Source organism: Spinacia oleracea, chromosome 5, assembly GCF_020520425.1.
Source record: "Spinacia oleracea cultivar Varoflay chromosome 5, BTI_SOV_V1, whole genome shotgun sequence".
NCBI classification, from domain to species: Eukaryota; Viridiplantae; Streptophyta; class Magnoliopsida; order Caryophyllales; family Amaranthaceae; genus Spinacia; species Spinacia oleracea.
Window position 1 is genome coordinate 16,870,876 of NC_079491.1, and position 19,491 is coordinate 16,890,366.

At 34.9% G+C, this 19,491-nt stretch overlaps 2 pseudogenes; one reads left to right on the top strand and one right to left on the bottom strand.

Annotated features, from left to right (window-relative positions):
• The first annotated feature begins 1,587 nt into the window (after positions 1 to 1,587).
• On the top strand, positions 1,588 to 18,243 carry LOC110786043 (60S ribosomal protein L7a-2-like; annotated as a pseudogene).
• LOC110786045 (uncharacterized) lies at positions 6,792 to 16,450 on the bottom strand (annotated as a pseudogene).
• Positions 18,244 to 19,491: the final 1,248 nt, after the last annotated feature.

The following is a 19,491-nucleotide window of genomic DNA, read 5'->3' on the forward strand; positions in this document are numbered from 1 at the left end:
ATCAAAACAACAAAAAAATTAAATCAATACTTCAATCGCAAGCGTAAGAATTGCCCCAGTAGCAAGAAAAATCGCTGAAAATAGGAAATTCAAAGCCAAAAATTTAAAGAAACGAAATCAATAATCTGAGGATAATATTTTGGAGTAATTGAAGAAAATTCTCACCACATTGATGTAAGATGCGCCGTTAGAGGAGAAAACTAGGGTCTCCATTGTTGCTTTCCTGTAGGTAGAGAGAGAAAGCGGTGGAAATATGCACGTTATAAACAACAACAAAAATGTCAGTCATTTGATGAAGGCGCGCATTTTTTTTCAAGGAATGGCGCATTACCATTCCTTTCTAATACCAGGGTTTTATATGGTAATGAAATTGCTGTATTTTGGGTTTTCATTACCAGATTGTATTACCTTGCATTACCATTGAAGTTTACCAAACAACTAAAATGTGGTAATGAAAATTTCATTACCATTTCCCACATTATTATTACCACCTACCAAACGAGCCGTTAGTGTTTTGGTCGGCCCGGATTTGGTTGTCACATTACTAACTTAAATTATAGTATTGATGATATTAATTCCGGATTCAGTTGTCATGTTACTAGTTTAAATTAGCTTTGGTTATCAATTTCTGTCATGGGGCAATGTAGTCAATTGTGCATTTGTGCTTATACATTGCGCAATATGAGATGGAATTTCTTAGTGTTTTCGGTCAAGATTCAGTTGTCTATGAGCAAGGCTAAGGATAAACTAGTGTACCAAAGGATAGATGTGGTAGAGTAGTCATGAAAATTTTAAACCAAAAGATTTGAAAATTTCAAATTAGAAGATTTCGTTTTCCCTACCACCTGTTAATTACTATGCTAATTCCAATAGAATTTTGCCAATTTATTTTCGTTTCTATATGGCCTCTAAACAATAAAAGGAGAAAATAGGTTGAAGAAACTCCCTCCCGATCGGTTATTTTAACTGTACATGCTCATATTTTTTTGATTCCATTATTAATGAAGCTATCACCATAGGTTATGGGGAGGAATTAAGTTTCTTCAAGCTATTTTTTTTGTCGTTTATAGCCATATGAAAAAAATACTAAAATTACATTGACAAAAAATTAAAATTCTGTTGGAATTAACATAGGGATTAATAGGTAGTTAGGAAGACAAAATCATATGAAATATTGAAATGGCAGATTGAAAGATCCTTAACAACCAATTTGGAGAAAAGTGTACCAAATCCTTTGGTAGACTAGTCACTAGGTGTATCCCTAGCCTTTCCCACAGAGTAACTTGTTTACATTAAACTGTCGATGCTACAATAATTCCTCACTGAGGGAGTGCTTGACTCCATTAGTTGTGCTTGGAGCTTTTTGTCTGGGTGCATGATGTAGTTACTCCTGTGTTCTTTTCATATGAACTTAAGAAGATTTTTTTTTTTATCATATATCATTTGGCAATTATTTGAGTTTACCTATTTATGATTTCTCTCCTTATCAGAACTTTCCCTTGAACTGAGAGAACTATCGGTAGTGAGAGAACTATGTGTATGGCTCACGAATGGTTGTAGCATCAGCTTCGTTTATAGGTGAGCAAGTACCTAAGAGGCAATTCTCCTTCTGTATTTCGACTTCTCATCTCAAAGTAGGAAAGGATTCTAAGACCAATCTATGGAATATGTGCTAACCCCTCAGTACTGCCAGCAGCAGTTCATTTGATCTTGGTATGGAACTCGATGGCTAAGAAGAAAAATGAAAGCTTTAGAAGTGAGATCTCAAGCTGATTGCACTCTCTGCTTTTATATGGAATGAAAAGGTTTTCAGAAGGGAAAACTGTTGTTGCTTTTCTAGTAGAATGAGTGCAAAGGGAAACTTTCCACACACAAGTGTAATTGCAACCGCATCTGACTGTAGTTTGGAGTTAAATTTGGATCCTGAACTAATCCTGATGTGTTTCTGCTAGTGTGATTGATGTTTGGTTAAAGATTTATATGATTGTGTTGGTTTGTAGGCTCCAAAACGAGGTGTAAAGGCTGCTATAGTTCCTTCCAAGAAGAAAATGGTAAGTCATTCTTGCTTATGGAGTGATTGTTCATCTTGTTCATATGACCTTTGAGATGTAACTACCATGTGCTGTTGTGACATGGTATATGATAATGTGATCAGGATATGGCCGTGAATCCTCTATTTGAGAAGCGTCCCAAGCAGTTTGGAATTGGAGGGGACACGCCTCCCAAGAGAGATATGAGCCGGTTTGTGAAATGGCCTAAGAATGTCCAACTTCAGAGGAAGAAGAGGATCCTCAAGCAGCGACTGAAGGTGCCACCTGCTCTGAATCAGTTCACCAAGACTTTGGACAAGAACCTAGGTTGGGATCTTTTTTGAGATTATTACAATATGATTCTGATTGTGGTGTTGCTTACATTCTGCCATTCTGGGGACCGTTTGTTTTCTTTTTCCTTTGGTTCTAGCATATTTTCTACTTCTATCCTGTTGTGAAAGGCGAATTCTTCTATCCCTTTCTGTGTATGTCCTAGAGTGCTTCTTGGTCGAGTCCTATTGTCGAACGTGCAATTTTTGTATTTTGGCATGGACTATCAGTTCTGACTTACTTTTGTTTATATGTATTGTTTCCTTTCCTGTAAGTTAAGTTAGGTTATGTTGCTGGGCAATGTGATCTATCTGGTTATGTGGAGAATGTCGATGTCTGTGGACCAATAGTGTGTTAGTGGCTGTGGGTAAATTTCTTTGGGGAGACATGGACTGTATAATGAGATTAACCAAGATGGAGATGACAATCATTGTGTAATGAATGGACGAAGGGGGAAATATGATTTTGATAGTTGCATGATGGAGTACTTGTTGAATTCTTGGTTAAATTAGGGACAATGGGTTGTGGTAAATTAGCCAAATTGGTATAAAAGTATACATCAGATTGGCTTATTGTATATTTATACAAATCTGGCAAGAAATTCTGAAATTGTATATTTTATACATCAGATTGGCTTATTCGCCTTTGGGCTGCGTGTCCCTTGTTGGAACGATCTGAAATTGGTTAGGACGTAAGGTTCTGCTCCATTTTCTTCTGTCTTATTGTGTTTGAATCAAAATTTTAAAAATCTCTATTTTGTATTTGCTTAAACATTGATATTTTGTTTATGAGAAATTCCGTAGTGATTTTTAGTCTGTTAATTTACTATTTGTAAACCAGTGGTTTTTATCCAGTTTCTGTATTCTGAGTTAATCTGATCATGTTCAGCAGTTACTCATTATTTACGAGTCTTCATTGTGCCTCCCCCCTCCCCCGGGTCTAGTTTTAATCTAGTCATGCTCACTTCAGTAATTATAGTAAGCATCTCTTGGAAATATGATTTTCATTTACCCCTTTTAGTTGAGCCTATCCAATGTATCCTTCTACTGTAGTCCCATCCATAAAATTTGACGATATAAATAGTACTCCGTATAATGTAACATCTTGTACTTATATTCGAACCTTATCCAGTTATCCCAAAGTTCGATCAACATACGGAGTATGTTGTTTTGTAGGGAAGCACTTCAGGATCAGTTTTGACTTTGAAAATTTACTATACTTCGTGTATTGTTTGGCAGTCTACGTGTGTTGAGCTCTTGGTCTCTTGTGATATTTAGGCTAGGTACCTCTTTTTTTATTTTTTTATTTTTTTTATACCATCAATGAAGTGATATGAGACTATGAGTTATCCGGGAGTATAATGTCTCATTGTCTCGTGTCACATGTCACATGCAAATAATATTGCTAATCGATTCAATGTGTTTTCAGCTACCAATCTGTTCAAGATGCTTCTCAAGTATAGGCCAGAGGACAAAGCTGCAAAGAAGGAGCGTCTTCTGAAGAAGGCTCAGCTTGAGGCTGAAGGAAAGAGTCCAGAGTCCAGAGTCCAGAGTCCAGCAAGAAACCCATAGTTGTGAAATATGGTCTCAACCATATCACTTACTTGATTGAGCAGGTTGTTTATAAAATTTATGTACTAGGCATTTTTTCACGGAGTATAATTGCCCTACATTCAAACTGAGGATGAAACTCGTATATTTATGTTGTTTTTTCGCCCTTGCAGAAGAAAGCACAGTTGGTAGTTATTGCTCATGATGTTGATCCAATTGAGCTGGTTGTATGGCTTCCTGCACTTTGCAAGAAGATGGAGGTTCCTTACTGCATTGTGAAAGGAAAATCACGTTTAGGAGCGGTACAGTTACTACAATATCCAATTTATCTTTGCTTGGTTCGATCTCTTTTTAGGGAATTTCTCCTTTTCTTATACTCTTCTTCCTCTGAACAGATCGTTCAGAAGAAAATTGCTTCTGCCTTGTGTTTAACCACTGTCAAGAATGAGGATAAAATGGAATTCAGCAAAGTCCTTGAAGCCATCAAGGTTTGTTTGCAATGATTATTGCACATTGCAAGAAAACTAAACTATCATTTTTGCTTACTCATGCATCGGTGAACAATTCTTGTGTATCAGGCGAAGTTCAATGACAAGTATGATGAGTACAGGAAGAAGTGGGGAGGCGGTATCATGGGTTCCAAGTCACAGGCAAAAACCAAGGCGAAGGAGAGACTTCTAGCGAAAGAGGCTGCACAGAGGATTACCTAACCCAGGTTTTTTTGCACCATTTTCGAATTTCCTCAATACCAGGCACCGGTTGTTAAACTTGTTGTCATGTAGGAGAGGGTCTACATAGTTACTACTTAATACTTACTAGTCAGATAACCCTTTCAACAATTTTGGTTGGAGTTTACATGGGTTAAATATCAAATATCAAATATCAAATGTCATAGGACATAAACATTCCTTTGTTTGGAAATTACTTTTCCATTTAGATCGAGGGAGGTATACCTCTGAAGTTGCCCTGTTGTTTCTTAGATAGTTTGATTGTACTCCATGAGTCTCTTTTGTTTGGACCAGGAAAAAGCAAGTACGAAGTACTGTTTTGTTAAGAGTGGGATTATCCCATGTATGCTCTGATTTGAACTCCAGTTCATGGTATATATTGGCACTCCGGAAATTGATTTTGGAATATAAATTTTTGTTTCTCCCTTGGGACGATGTGTCAAAATCAGTTTCATTGGGCCTCCTTCAGTCCAGCCTAATTCAGTTTTAGTTTGGGCTTACATATTATTCCAGCGTGATGTGTGGCCATCCTTTCTCCTTTCGCTGTACAGTTTGCCTAAACCCAACTCGCCTTATCCTTTGACGGTGGTAAAAGAATTATCAAAATAACCTTCCAATAGTTAGGCCCAACTCAACTGCTGTTTTGTGTCCAGAATTCTGAACCGAAAGATCAACTTTATTAGAAACTAGGTTAGTGCCCGTGCGATGCACGGTTGAACATTTCTTATTTTACGCAAAACATGTTATAATAATAATAATAATAATAATAATAATAATAATAATAATAAACATATTAGTTCGTATGAAAGAAGTACAATATCAAATTCAATAATATAAAAAATGAACGAAAACAAAAAGTACAAACATCAACAGGTGGAGGAAATAGTAGAAATACCTTCTGCCCTTATTTTTAATTGAGCATATTTTCTTTCGGGTATATGAGTAAGTTTTCTTAATTGTTCTATAATGGACCAATTTTAGTAACTGCACAATAAATGAAATACAATTTCCGTCACTAAAAGATAGCCCCATATACCATAATAGATGCCTCTATTTATTTACTACATATTTTATTTGGTTTACGGTCCCTACTTATATTAGCTTTTATATTCGGAGTAGTAGTATTCCAGGCAAGCTTCAAACATGGTTATATTACTTACATAGTTATATGTTACACCTATATAGTGAATTATTAATGAATACAATTGCCAAATGGTAGACAATTATATAAACCACATGCACATTAATCTAACTAAAGTAGGTGAAAACCCATTTTTTTATTTTGAAGGTCGGTGAAAGCCTTTTTGAATCAATATTAGTTTTGCTTGGTTTTTAAAGTTGAAATTTCCGACATGCTCCATTTTTTTAAAGAAAAAAGTAAAAAGTGAAGTTAATAAAGTACTCATAGAGTCATAGGATAGTCTTCCTCCCTTCTAATGAGATTTACATGAACTGGAGACCTTCGATCTTCAGGTTCCAGCTCTTTCGGGCTCCATCTACTGCCTCCTCAAAAGCAAGTGTTAATAAAGCATTAGATTACATCATTTATATCAGATTATATTTTTTGCTGGGATTTCTTTGGCTTCTGAATTCCAATCAGGTTCGAATTGATTGAGGAAAATGGATGAAATTTATTCATGCAAATCAAATTAGGGAAAAATAAAGAGGGCGCGCAGTGGCGTAGGGGCGACCATAGAATGTCGAGAGTGGCACCAGCATCAACAGGGCGGGTACGATTTGCGCATCGGTGGCGTTTGCTATGAGTGGATTGCAATATATTGATGGTATGGCTAATGTGAGAGGATGGTGGTATCAAGAACGGCTTCGGTGGTTGGGTTAATGGGGGGTGGAGGTAAGACAAAGAAGTATATCTTCAATTCTACTGAGTAAAATAGGAATGCAATTAATCACTGTCTTACATCTTTTTCCAGTCTAAAAAACAAAATATAGATCTAACTTGAGTCAATTTCATAATAATAAAAATAATAACCAGAAAAAAAAGCTCGGATAGTTTTTGTTTTCTCTGAATGCGTTGCAGGGGAGCATCTCAATGTTGAAGCAGATCCAGACTTGAGGAGTGATCGCCGCAACTCAGTCATTCAAGGCAAAAGTGAAAGAATTTAGTTCTCTGCATGCATAAAACATGATTTAAGGGGTAAGATTCTATCAATTTATTTATTTAAATTTGAAATAAGAAGACTTTATGCCCCTGCTCATGAATCAACTATGGTATGCCACCAAAAAACCATGGAGTAGTAAGTACTTTACAATGGAAATTTTATATTTTGTATGGGTTTAGTATCTAATATAGTGTATTTCGACTCTATTGCTTACATGAATACTCCGTACTTGATTATCTTGTAATGCAAGATCATGAATTTAATTTCGAAACCAACGCATAACTCAACATTAAACAAATATGTTCACCTTAAATAAGGAGGGATGTCCACTAAAAAAAAAGTTCCAAGTATAAACGACAATACCTTTTAGTCACAAATTCTGGAATACCTCCTTGTATACCACATTGGTAGTGGTAGTGGTATTGCGGGGTTTACCTTCATTGTCACAAATAAGAAATTTCAATCCTTTTCTAGATTTAACCCTTGATATTGCGACATATAGTTGACCATGACTGAAAACAGGTCTTGGTAAATATAGTCCAACATGTGATAATGATTGACCTTGACTCTTATTTATCGTCATAGCAAAACAAAGAACCAGCGGAAATTGCCTTCTTTGCATTTTGAAAGGAAATCTGTTATCAGATGGGCTTAAAACCATGCGGGGTATAAGCACTTTATGCCCAACATTGCGTCCTGTGATGATTTTAGCCTCAATTACATGTTTGCCCAATCGACTTACCTGTAATCTAGTGCCATTGCATAATCCTTCAGATTTGTTAATGTTTCTGAGCAACATTACTGGGACACCAACCTTTAGCTTTAACTTGTGATTTGGTAATCCAGAGCATCTAATACTATTTAGAAAATCGGGAGAATAAAAATCATCATGACTCCCTGCATTCCTTTCTGCGTTGGAGATTGAGTCCGAACTGAGGTATACTATTTCTTCTCCTTCCACCTTTGATAGCAAGTATTCATTTATCATCTCCACCACTTCATGCGTTGGAGCAAGAATTGCTCTCTCTTGAAAATATCTAGGATCCCTTAGGTTCTCTAGTATAGAAGGATATGTACAGTCCATTAATGAAGCCATAGGATCACTTGTATCTTTGATCAGGATTTCATCTGGTATTTCAATCGTAGTCTCCCCGTCATTTGGCTCTCCGATACATCCATCCCCAACTTTTAATATCCAATCTGAAAAATCTTTCAACTCGTTCAAATTTGAATCAAGATTGTTAACTTGAAGTCTCATGTTTCTTGTCAATCTTAACACTTTACAAAAACTCCACAAATAAGAGGAGTTTATTGTGGAGAAAACAATGTCTTGCCTGCTTCCCTTTGGAATGACAGGTAGTATTTGTCGAAAGTCGCCTCCAAAAACTATAACCTTTCCACCAAATGGCCGCTCTAAGCTGCTTGGATTAGAAGTTCGGAGAATATCCCTTAAACTTCTATCTAAAGCTTCAAAACAAAATTTGTGAATCATGGGTGCTTCGTCCCAAATGATGAGCTCAGTTTTGTTTATTAGCTGAGCTAAGTCCGTCCCTGGTCTGATGTTGCAGGTTGAGTCCTCATTCACATTTATAGGGATTGCAAACCTAGAATGTGCAGTTCTTCCTCCAATGAGAAGTAGAGATGCAATACCACTTGAGGCAACTGTTAACACAATCTCACCCTTGGAACGTATAGCAGCTGATAAAGTTCTCCAAATAAATGTCTTTCCTGTTCCTCCATGTCCATAAATGAAAAAAACGCCTCCTTCTCCACTTGACACAACATTCATAATAGTTTTGTATACCGTTTTTTGTTCATCGGTCAAGCTGGAAAATAGAGTCTTATGTTCGTGTTGTAAAGATGTCATGTCGTAGCAAAGTTCATCTTGGATCAATTTGTTGTGTGCTTCGGAGATAATGACCTCATTCGGAAAAGGCATATGGGAGTATCTTTTGAGGCTGCTACCATTGCTATTTAAAATTTTCTCAATCTCTGCCAAAGTGTAGTTTTTCAATTGTGCATCGCTGAGATGTAAATCTGTAGGTATATTATAAGTCAATTAATTAAGTAGTAAAAATATATCAATGATATGTGTCAAATGAATAACCGAAAAGAAACTATAAAAGTTTATGTATTTTCTCATTAGAGGCAAAAATGAGAAAATCCACATATTAAGTACCTAACCCATAAATTAAATCTATAACTATTAGCAAGACATTCTATATTTCTAAATCAATTAATTGTTTAACAACAATCACAAATACTTCACAAACTTATAAAAATACTAAAATACTCATTGATAAGATAAGGAGGCAAAACTTAATACCATGAACTCCAAGAATTCTTCGTTGTCTATGAAGAATATCATCGGAAAGGAACTGCCATGTCTTCTCCCATACTAATTCAGGTCTTGATAAGCTATCGGACAATAAAAGCATCACAAATAGAGCTCGTAAGTAGTGGGCACTCCCCCAAAAACTTGCTTCTCTTATGCCTTCAACGTACTCATTATCATCACCCAAAAGTCCTAATGCGTAGCAAGCTTCTTTGAAGGAAGGGTACACTATCCCATTGACCGTATGTATGTCCTCATAACACGTAGCTCCTATAACTTTATTCAATAATATCATCAAATAATGGAGCTCACCACAACCAAGGGGAACATGATGAATTCTACCAATGGAGTATCGAAGTATTCGTGGCTTCCACCTCTTTAATTCTGGCTTCCAAACAAATTTTGTAGGAAAATCGACATAAGTCAGATTTTTGGCAGCTTCATACACCTTATTACATTCCATCCATGCTAAAAACTTGGAATTATCAATTCCGGGACGATTGATAACAGAATCTATGGTATCTTAATCCTGAAAAACAACATTCTGGTCACCCGGAAGGTGGAAAGTCAGTCTTTCGACAGAAGGGCTTCTATAATGAATATCAAATCCGAATATCCTCCATACTGCTTCACATGGAGAAATATACCTGCAGTCATAGTACATCTTAATTTCATCAACAACTCCATTAGTTCCATCATCTCCACTGTTTCGATCTTGACAAATAGATGTAGTGACACGATCATATCCCTTATTTATGTACTTAAATAAGTATTTTATTGATCGAGATTGATTGCACCATTCAACATTGATGTGAGCATGATACTTCATTAGAAGTGTCGGATTATAAGGAACCACAAATCTGTTATCCAAAATAATTCCATTCTTCTCCGCTGTGTTCCCGTTATCCGGTCTCTTGTAAACAGGAAATCCCTCTTCATTGACACTTGTTCTCTCTTGGAAATTTTTCGGAAATTTTTTTGAACATCTTTTGTCCTTCATGCATGGTGAGTTCATATTGAAGGCACCACAAGGACCGTGCATCATCAAAGCCTTAACAACTTCATACAATTCCGGGAACTTTTCTTTGTCAGGAATCTCAGCTGATATAATCTTATCGATGTCCTCTGGATTAGGAAACTTGTAATCACGATGCATAAACAACAATATGTGAGCATGAGGAAGCCCACGCTTTTGAAACTCCACGGTATACACAACTGAAAATAAGTTACAACACATATTGTTATAAACTAATATCAAGGCATTCCTGAAAAATTAATTTAACATCTATAATAAACTAATATCAAGTGTAGAGACACACCTGCTTGTACACGGCCAAGAATGTGTTTATCTCGCAAATCTTTAATGAGTTGATCTAACTTTATTTTGAACACTCTACAAAGGATGTCAGGCCTATCTTCAGGTTGGAGACCTCTTTCTGTCACAAATCTAGTAATTTCAGGCCATTTAGGATTGCAAGTGAATGTTATGAATAGATCAGGATATCCATACGTCTTGCATAGAGCCATTGCATCAAGATAGTTTTGCACCATGTATCTAGCACCACCTGTGAATGAAGATGGAAGCACTATACGCTTTCCTGTGGAGGACGGGTTAGTATTCCCATTCTGTACAGCTTCAGCTAAATTCTTGAATGTATCAGATCTAAAGTTTTTCTGATTATTTCGAATGTAAGACAACCTTTCTGCTTCTATCATTGTGTATGCATCTACCAGAAACTGTTGGAACAACTTTCTAGAGGAAAGAATTGTAGCAGCTTCAGTTAGTCTCTCTTGAATTCTAAAAGCAAAGAACTCTCTCATACTCAATTTTGTTCTTTTCCTTGAAGAATTGTCATTGGCGTCTCCTAATGGGATATCAACTCTATACCCATCTTCTCCATAAGGAAATAATAATGGATATTGAAGGGCAAGATAAGAAGGATGTAGTTCATTAATGCGGCGTAGTGATCCACTTTGTGTCTCAAGAATAATATCTCTTTCATCAGAAGAGCTTGATATATCACCAATAATGAGTGCAGCCACCTCTGAAGCAGTTGGGAGATTGTATCTCCTTCCATCTGTACCCCTTCTTCCAATTAGCTTCAGTTTGACATCTTTACACTCATTTGAATCAAATCTATCCCTTGCCATTCGGAATGCCTTAGTCAAAGGATTATGCTCATCTAGCATTCTTTTTAAATCATTGACAATTTCAGCATCATATGAATTTGAATTATTCCTTGAACTTAATGACAAAATTACACATGCACAAGATAAAAAAATTCCAACATTAGTACTTATATGTTATCTAAGTGGTTGCTATTTAATATAAGAAATTATCGTGATTGAAATTAAAATACCACACCTGATCGAAGAGATTCTGTTTGATACTTCGTTATCTGTATCATGTATGTAAAGTTGCAAGAACTTTGGAGAAGACCCTGTGTTCGGCAGCAAACTCCAAATTCTGTGATAGTCTTGTCCATGCAATCTAAATACATATGGTCCGCGTCCTTGGTTGATAGAATAATCGACCTTTCCACCCATTGATGTGAAAGAAAACATCATGTTAAAGGTGCGAATGTTTTTAACAAAGTGTCTACTTTTAGCATCCTTATTCTCAAGATATCTCCTAAGAATTGGAGGAGGATTTTTTAATAGCGGTAGTTTTACTTTTCCATGCATACAACACAACGAAAATTTTGGGTGTGTTGATTTTCTATCTTTTCGGGCTCTCTCCTGATACCACATCATCGCACCACATAATGTGCACATCCATGTTGGATCTCCAATGTCCCAATATTCTACTGAAATGAATACAAATAGTAAATCTGATGTTTTAACCACACAAAAATAGTATGAAAAAGTATATGAATTGTTGGTTGTAAATTTTGACAATATAATTCATCAAGATACAAACCAGAATGTGTCGTAACATCATTATCCTCCTGCACATCATTGTCCTCCTCAACATCCTCATCCTCCTCCCCTGAAAAAAGTTTAAAAGTAATACCAATTTTTACTCAATAATTAGTTTGATCTACATATGGACAAACAAATAGGCTTGATACATTCAGTTACACGTTGAAATAATCAAAGGTATTTGTTGTGAGTTAGACAGAACCTGTACTTAAGGACTCAAGATCTTCTTGCATTGTGCTGAACCTGTTATCATGAGCTGCATTTCTTTGTGAATCTACTTTGTAGCTTGATGATTGTATCATTGCAATGTTATTATTGATTATAGGCGATTGATTTTGACATGAGTATCTCGATAGGGGCGTGAAGGGAACCACTGTGAGGCCATACTTTTCTAGTTATATATTTATTGTTTAAACAATAAACAATAGATGATATAATGTGATCAAAATAACAGTACTTTGATAGTTGACTTACTGGGAGAGCTTGTTTGGTTAAAAGTGACATTTTGAATGACATGCTTTCCAGGTTTTAAGGCACCAGATCTTCTTAATTGATCACCTATTGAAGGACATTCATGCTGATCCAATATTGTTGATCGAGGTGTGCTCAATACTATATGTTAAGTTGACCAGGTTAGTCAATGTACATATATTGACAAAAAAACGCATGGTAGAAAGTTTTATGATCATATCTTACATGATTGTTTTCTTGGAGTGTTCTCGGAAGTATGATGTCCAGAATGTTGAATTATGTCTGATATGTTCTTCACCACATGATTGATTGTAGAAGTACTTTGAATTATGTGTTTTCCAGATTTGAGAGCACCATGACTTGAAAAGGAATGCTCGCTTGTTGAAGAACATCCACCCAAGCGTGTCAAAACTATTGATGAAGGTGTAACGCATGCTATTTAATTGTCAAAGGTTAGTAAAGTTTGATGCAAATTTTAATACCTCAATAGAAAATTAAAGGAGATAAACGTACAGTTTGGCATGGATTGCATAGGGGATCTGAGCATGTTTGTGTTTGAAATAGTCTTTGATTGAACTAAAACAAAAAACCATTGAATATAGATTATCTTTTGTTTCAGCTTTATCTAAAAATTTAAAAAAAACAATAAGATGAAAATTCAACTTACTATTTGATATATTTTCCATAGGAGTTCTGAACATTCTTGTCTTTCCAGAAGACACTGATGGATATCCATTGGGAAATTGATGTGAAATATGAAAGTTTTCTGCAAACCACGTTTTGATTTTTATGTAAGTAGTAAATGCAAAAAACTTATGTTACTTTTAAGATCAGTGAAGTATGGATGTCTAACATACCTTGTAGTGTAGTGTTGGTCTTTTGCCTCTTATGGGACATAATCAACTTTCTTTTCATCCTTGCCATCCTCTTGTTGTCTTCTTCCATTGTATAAGGATTCTTTCTTTCTCATGAGATAAAATCTGATAATTTGATAATGAAGAATGAAAAGAAGTAAAGAGACTCCTATTTAAATGCGAGGGAGGGGAAAAGTTACACGTTAATAGAGGAAAAAAGTAAGTTGAAAGGCCACTTTATTATTCATTACTGTGATTTTCACAACAACTTTTTATTTTTTTGATGCATTGAAAATATAAGTTAACTTAGCATTGCCCATTTCTAATGCTCAATACTGTGATTTTCACAACCTTTAATTTTCTGATACATTGAAAATATAAGTTAACTTAGCTGAGCCCAATTTTTTAAAAAAGTGACAGGGAAAGGATTATTAAGAGTTAATCATTTTCACAACAAATTTTTATTTTTTTGATGCATTGAAAATATAAGTTAACTTAGCATTGCCCATTTCTAATACTCAATACTGTGATTTTCACAACCTTTAATTTTCTGATACATTGAAAATATAAGTTAACTTAGCTGAGCCCAATTTTTTAAAAAAGTGACAGGGAAAGGATTATTAAGAGTTAATCATTTTTATGGTTGTGAAATTTCTTATACATGAACAATTTATAAAAGATAATTATAAGTTAAATTGAAAGTTCACTTTAAAATATTAAGAGCACTTCTAAACAGGGAGTATAAGTTAGTAGAAATCCCACTGTTAACATTAAAACTTCGAGTTATTTTTATTAATTATCAATGCTCAGTTAGTCTATATTCAATTAAACTTGTTTAAGGGACGAGACCCATTCAATCACTCTTTATTATACTTGAGATGTTATTATTAGGATAACATATCCAGTTCAAGACATGTTGTATAAACCAACATGCTATACGATGTACATGTTATTACACTAATAATTTTATTAGGATAAAAATTTCAGTTTAAGAAACCGTAAAAACCTAAATGTATATGGGATTTTCACAATAGCTTGTTTTTCACAGTAAGTTTATAACAAAAAAATACATTTTGATAACGAATTTTAGAAGAATAAGGGTAGTAAAAAAAGATCGATGAAGATGTTAGGAAATAATGAGGAATGTAAAATTTACACTGCCATTTTCCTTCAAAACAAAAATACTTTCAAACCATGCAATTGATCTCTTAATGGTCATCACAAGTCCACAAAATATTAAAAATACATTCTGCTCTTAATTGTAGAATGTTACAAAATCATCAACCCGTAATGGGTGATATCACAAATGAAGACAATTCAATGTTTTAAATCCTTAGTAAATCGAATAGATCTCAAAATCTTGATTTCGCCTCATATATCTATTCTCATCCTTTTCAATCTTGATTTCAACCTTCTTCTTTTTGGTAGTAGACAACTCAACTCGAAGGTCACCAGAATCAACTTCTATTGCTCGTTTTATTGAGATATTTGATGGAGATAACTCTGTCAATAGTTCATTGTCTCCCATGCATGAAGTTGATTCCTACCAATCAAGAGCAAGATTTAGGAGTGAACAACCTGTTAATCTAATATATAGATCCAACTTAATGGTTTATGTGAGTTACCTTTTCTGCATTAGTGGTTGACTTGAGTCTATTGCAGTCGGTTGAGATATTGTCCGAAACATCATGCTACAAAGAAATAAGACATATCATAATGATAATATTAGCGGGAAAAATAAATTAAATTACACACTTTCAAAAGCAGAATATATACCTGGTTGACAGTAGAGGTACTTAAGAAAGATTGTATGAGGTCATCATTATCACTCATCTTAGTAATAGTGTAAACTTCCCAATTTTGCTTCAGGTTGTAATCAGTAACCTCAACCTTAAAAAGATATTTTTTTCCCACAAGAATATTTAGCTCTTCTGGAAATGAATCGATATCATCAAGCTGTGAATTTAATTTTTTATCAGTCAATAAGTAATAATTATTAAAAAGAAGTTATTAGCCACTTGTTAACAAAAATCAAAAAATAAATGCACCTTTGATAGTGAGTCCTTCAAGTCATAAGCTGATTTGTGCACCACAGACACAACTTCTCGATCAAACATGACAAAGGATGCACTACCAGTTTCATCAATCACCCGAACATGAACCTTGAACCTAGATTAATTACATCATCACAGAAAAATTAATAAGAAAAATTCAAAGAAATAACATGTTGATGGTTCATATATATATATACTCACCTTGGTATGACATCTTCGACACGGAGAGATTTGTTACATTTTATGCAGGAGAAGGTAGTGGCTAATTTTTCACTATCATTGTCAATTTTTTTCTCAACATCCTCTTTCACTTTCTTGTTGCATTTCTTGCATGTTAGATAGTACCATCCATATTCCAACTGAATACCTGCAATTGTAACCTACTTAGTATCCTTCAATTCCATGATAAGCTTCTTACATTCTTTCCCATTTCTTTCGCTAGTCTCAAACTCTCAATAGGACCAACCACTGCAACTTGAGCAATAATATCTAACAAAAAAAATTACCCATATAACTTTATATCTATAAAAAGCAATGAGTATTCAGTTATAGAGATTACCTATCAAGATCTTATCATCTAGAGTTTTTGCTAGTATATCCTCAAATGGTAGGAAATGAAATCCACGTAGAGGTATCCTCACAAATCCTAACAGTGGTTGAGAAAAAGAAGTTAATTTTGTAGGGGTGGTGTGTTGTCCTGAAATTTCCGGTGTTTTCCCCGACTCCGAAGTTCTTGATGATACGCAATTGGCCTTCCTCAAGCAGGGCGCGCAGCGAACATTCTAATATATGACTTCTTGATCGTCGCTTGAATCTTATCGCCCTACACAAACACAATATTTATTAAGATAATTTGTATAGAGTACCAAGTATTAGATTGTATATTTGCAGTGAGCAATTCCTTACTTTTTCGTCCAACAACACCATTTCAATACTACCGTCCACATTTGGATTGTTAAAGCTTGGAGGCTTCCATAGGCGTATAACTCTGATCTTGATAGTCATAGACTCCTTCATTGGTGCTATGTCTTCTATGAAATTGTAGACTTCTGCCATTTTATTGCTTATCGACCTTGCAAAATCAATGATAAGAAACAAATTAATATAAGTATTATTAAGGTACATGGTTAATGAAATACAAATTCAAATAAGAAGAAAGAGAGAAGGAGCCGTACACTTGGTGTGTTTAATATTCTGTAAACTGGTAGAGATATTATTACTTAGAAACTAGTCACAACTATTTATATAATAATGATGTTAAAAGTATGCATGCACTTGAGTAGTTCTATTAGAAGAAATTAAAATAACTTTCTACATACCCATCTAGAAAATTCCACGTGCACAGATAGCAAGTGTAATTTAATATTGTTCCCTTCCCTGTATACGGATAGCAAGTGTAATTTAATATTGCTCCCTTCTCAGTGCACGGATAACAAGTGTAATTTTCCATGTGAACATATTTTTAATTCTTTTTTAAAAACGTTAGCTTCCCATTTTCCCAATGCACTGATAAGTACTCTTCACATTCCATTTTCTACTTTATGACAGCAAGCTATGTACATTGGGCGGGAAAAAGGTGAAGGATAAAGCGACATGTGTACAATTTTGGGGGGAAAATGACGTCAGCGGGGATTGTTTTAGTGATAGTTATAGATAGATAGAAGATTATAGACTAGTCAACAGCACGTGCTATGCACGTGTTGGCTCAAACGTACAATTATAATTTTACTATTCATATTAATTAAGGAAAATTTGTCAGAAATGACCTTTTAAAACACAAAAATTAGGAGAAATGACCTTTTAAAATAAAAGGTTGTCAAAGAAGGTCCAATTGGGATTTTATGTTGTGAATCAGGACCAAGTGTGATTTCTCGGTTGTCAACGACCGCTTTCCGGCGTTGACTGCAACGTGACACGCACGTGTTTCATTTTTTAACAATCCCCCCCCCCAAGACTTCCCTCCATTCCCCCCCACCCCAACTAACTTATTAACGTTAAAAAAAATCGATTTTCTCTCTCTCCTCTCTCTTGCTCTGCTGCTCTTCCCCTCACATCCTTCTCCATTCCACGAATTTCTTCTCCTTAGTTGAAATCAATCAAATTCGCACAACCCAATTGCTTTTCGGTCCTTTTCGTACGAGGTAATGCTAAAAGTCCCAATTTTTTTGCTCTCTTTTGTCCAATTTTAGGAATCTTGAAATTAGGGTTCTTTAGCTTAATTTTTTGCTGAATCTATTATACAGGATGGATGTGACTAAGAGAAAGGTTAGGACATGTGGATGTGGTTTTCCTGTTGTTCAAAGAAATTCATGGCCGCATGATAATCCTGGAAGAAAATTCTTGGGCTGCAAGTTCTACGATTATCGACTGGGAAGGCTCATTGTGATGCGTTCGATTGGGTGGATGAAGAAATTGTGGAACGGCAGAAGGATGTGACTAATGTACTCATTGCTAAGAAACAAAGATTGATTGGTGAAGTGAAAGTCCTCGAGGCAAGGATTGATTGTATTTAACGTGATAATAACCGGATGCACGAGGAGCATGAGAAGATGAAGGTTAAGTATGAGAAGATGAAGAAGATGACAAAAGGTGGTGTAAAGGCAGGGATTAGGAATGATCACATGTTAATTCTTCTATGTTTATATGCTATAATTTCAATTGTTGTTAGTGCAATTTACGTTAAAGTTGTTGGTTAAACATTGTTTAATAAGCTTGAAGTTCGTAGTTATTTTAGTTTGTTGGTTAAGAGTAGATTAAGATGCTTGAAGTGCGTAGTTGTTTATGTATTTTGAAAACTTTATGTAAGCGTTTGTGGTTTGATAAATAAAATGTAAAATTTTATCATAAAATATGTTTTGTTAATCACTTTGCTATAAATCCCGATGGGACGACAATATTATAAAACCGAGGAAAATATAAAGGAAGTTGTGTCCAACTTTGATTAGGCTTGGGAAAGCTTTTACAAAAACCGAGAACAACAAACCAAGAAAAATATGAAATTGACAAGTTGTGTCCAAGTTTGATAAATTATAGATTGAGTAACCAAAGTTGACTTACAAAGTTACCACAAATTATGGTGAAATAAAGTTTATGAAATACAGGGGTATATGGTGAAATAAAGTTTCTAACTGTCACTTAACCGCAGGGCTAAGTTATGCAAGAAAAGAAAACCTCAGGGGTATATGGTGAATATAATACCTGAAACTACGAGGGTATTTGGTGAATAAAGTCAAATCTTAGGGGTATTGCATGAAAAATCCGTTTAAAAAATGACCGTAAACCGAATTAAATATTTTCTCCGGTCTTTTTTAGATGACACAATTTAAATTTTGACTATATTTATATGATTTACTTTTGATTATCAATTATGATTTATACTTAAAACACAATATAGTCATGTGGATCTTCTTATAATCGTCTTATTATATATGTTTATTATTTTTTTATCATACGAAATATCAAACTTTTATAATTTTTGCTAATTGATAATTAAAGATATCGGATTTTTCATGAAATACCCCTGAATTTTCACGAAATTCACCAAATGCCCCTCGACTTTCAGAAATTCACCAAATGCCCCTCACTCTCATTAAAATACCCAAACTACCCTTACTACTGACGCGTCGTTAGTCCTCCGTTAGCCTACTTTATAATTCACCAAATGCCCCTATATTTTAATTGAATTCACCAAATACCCCTAAATATATACTTAATTCTCCAAATACCCAAGACTGAAAAATAGCTATTTAAAGTCTAACGGCTAGTTTTGGGATTTGAAAAGTTGTCGTTGCTTGTTGTTTTGTTATAAATAAGGCTGGTCTGAGTGTTTGTTGTAGTTTCATCCCATTTTAGTCATGAGTTTTCAATCAAAATCTTCATCCACACACAATGAGTCCACATATATTAGAGTTCCTAACCAATTTTGTTATTGTGGGAGGAAATTTGCAATCCGGAGCTCCGATACGACACTCAACCCACAAAGGCTATACTACAAGTGCGATCCATGCAACAATCTTAGATGGTGTAAGGGTAGAGTTGAGCAAGAAAACAGGGGAAACATTGATGAAGGAGAAAGTGTTGAAAATCGGGGGAAAAGT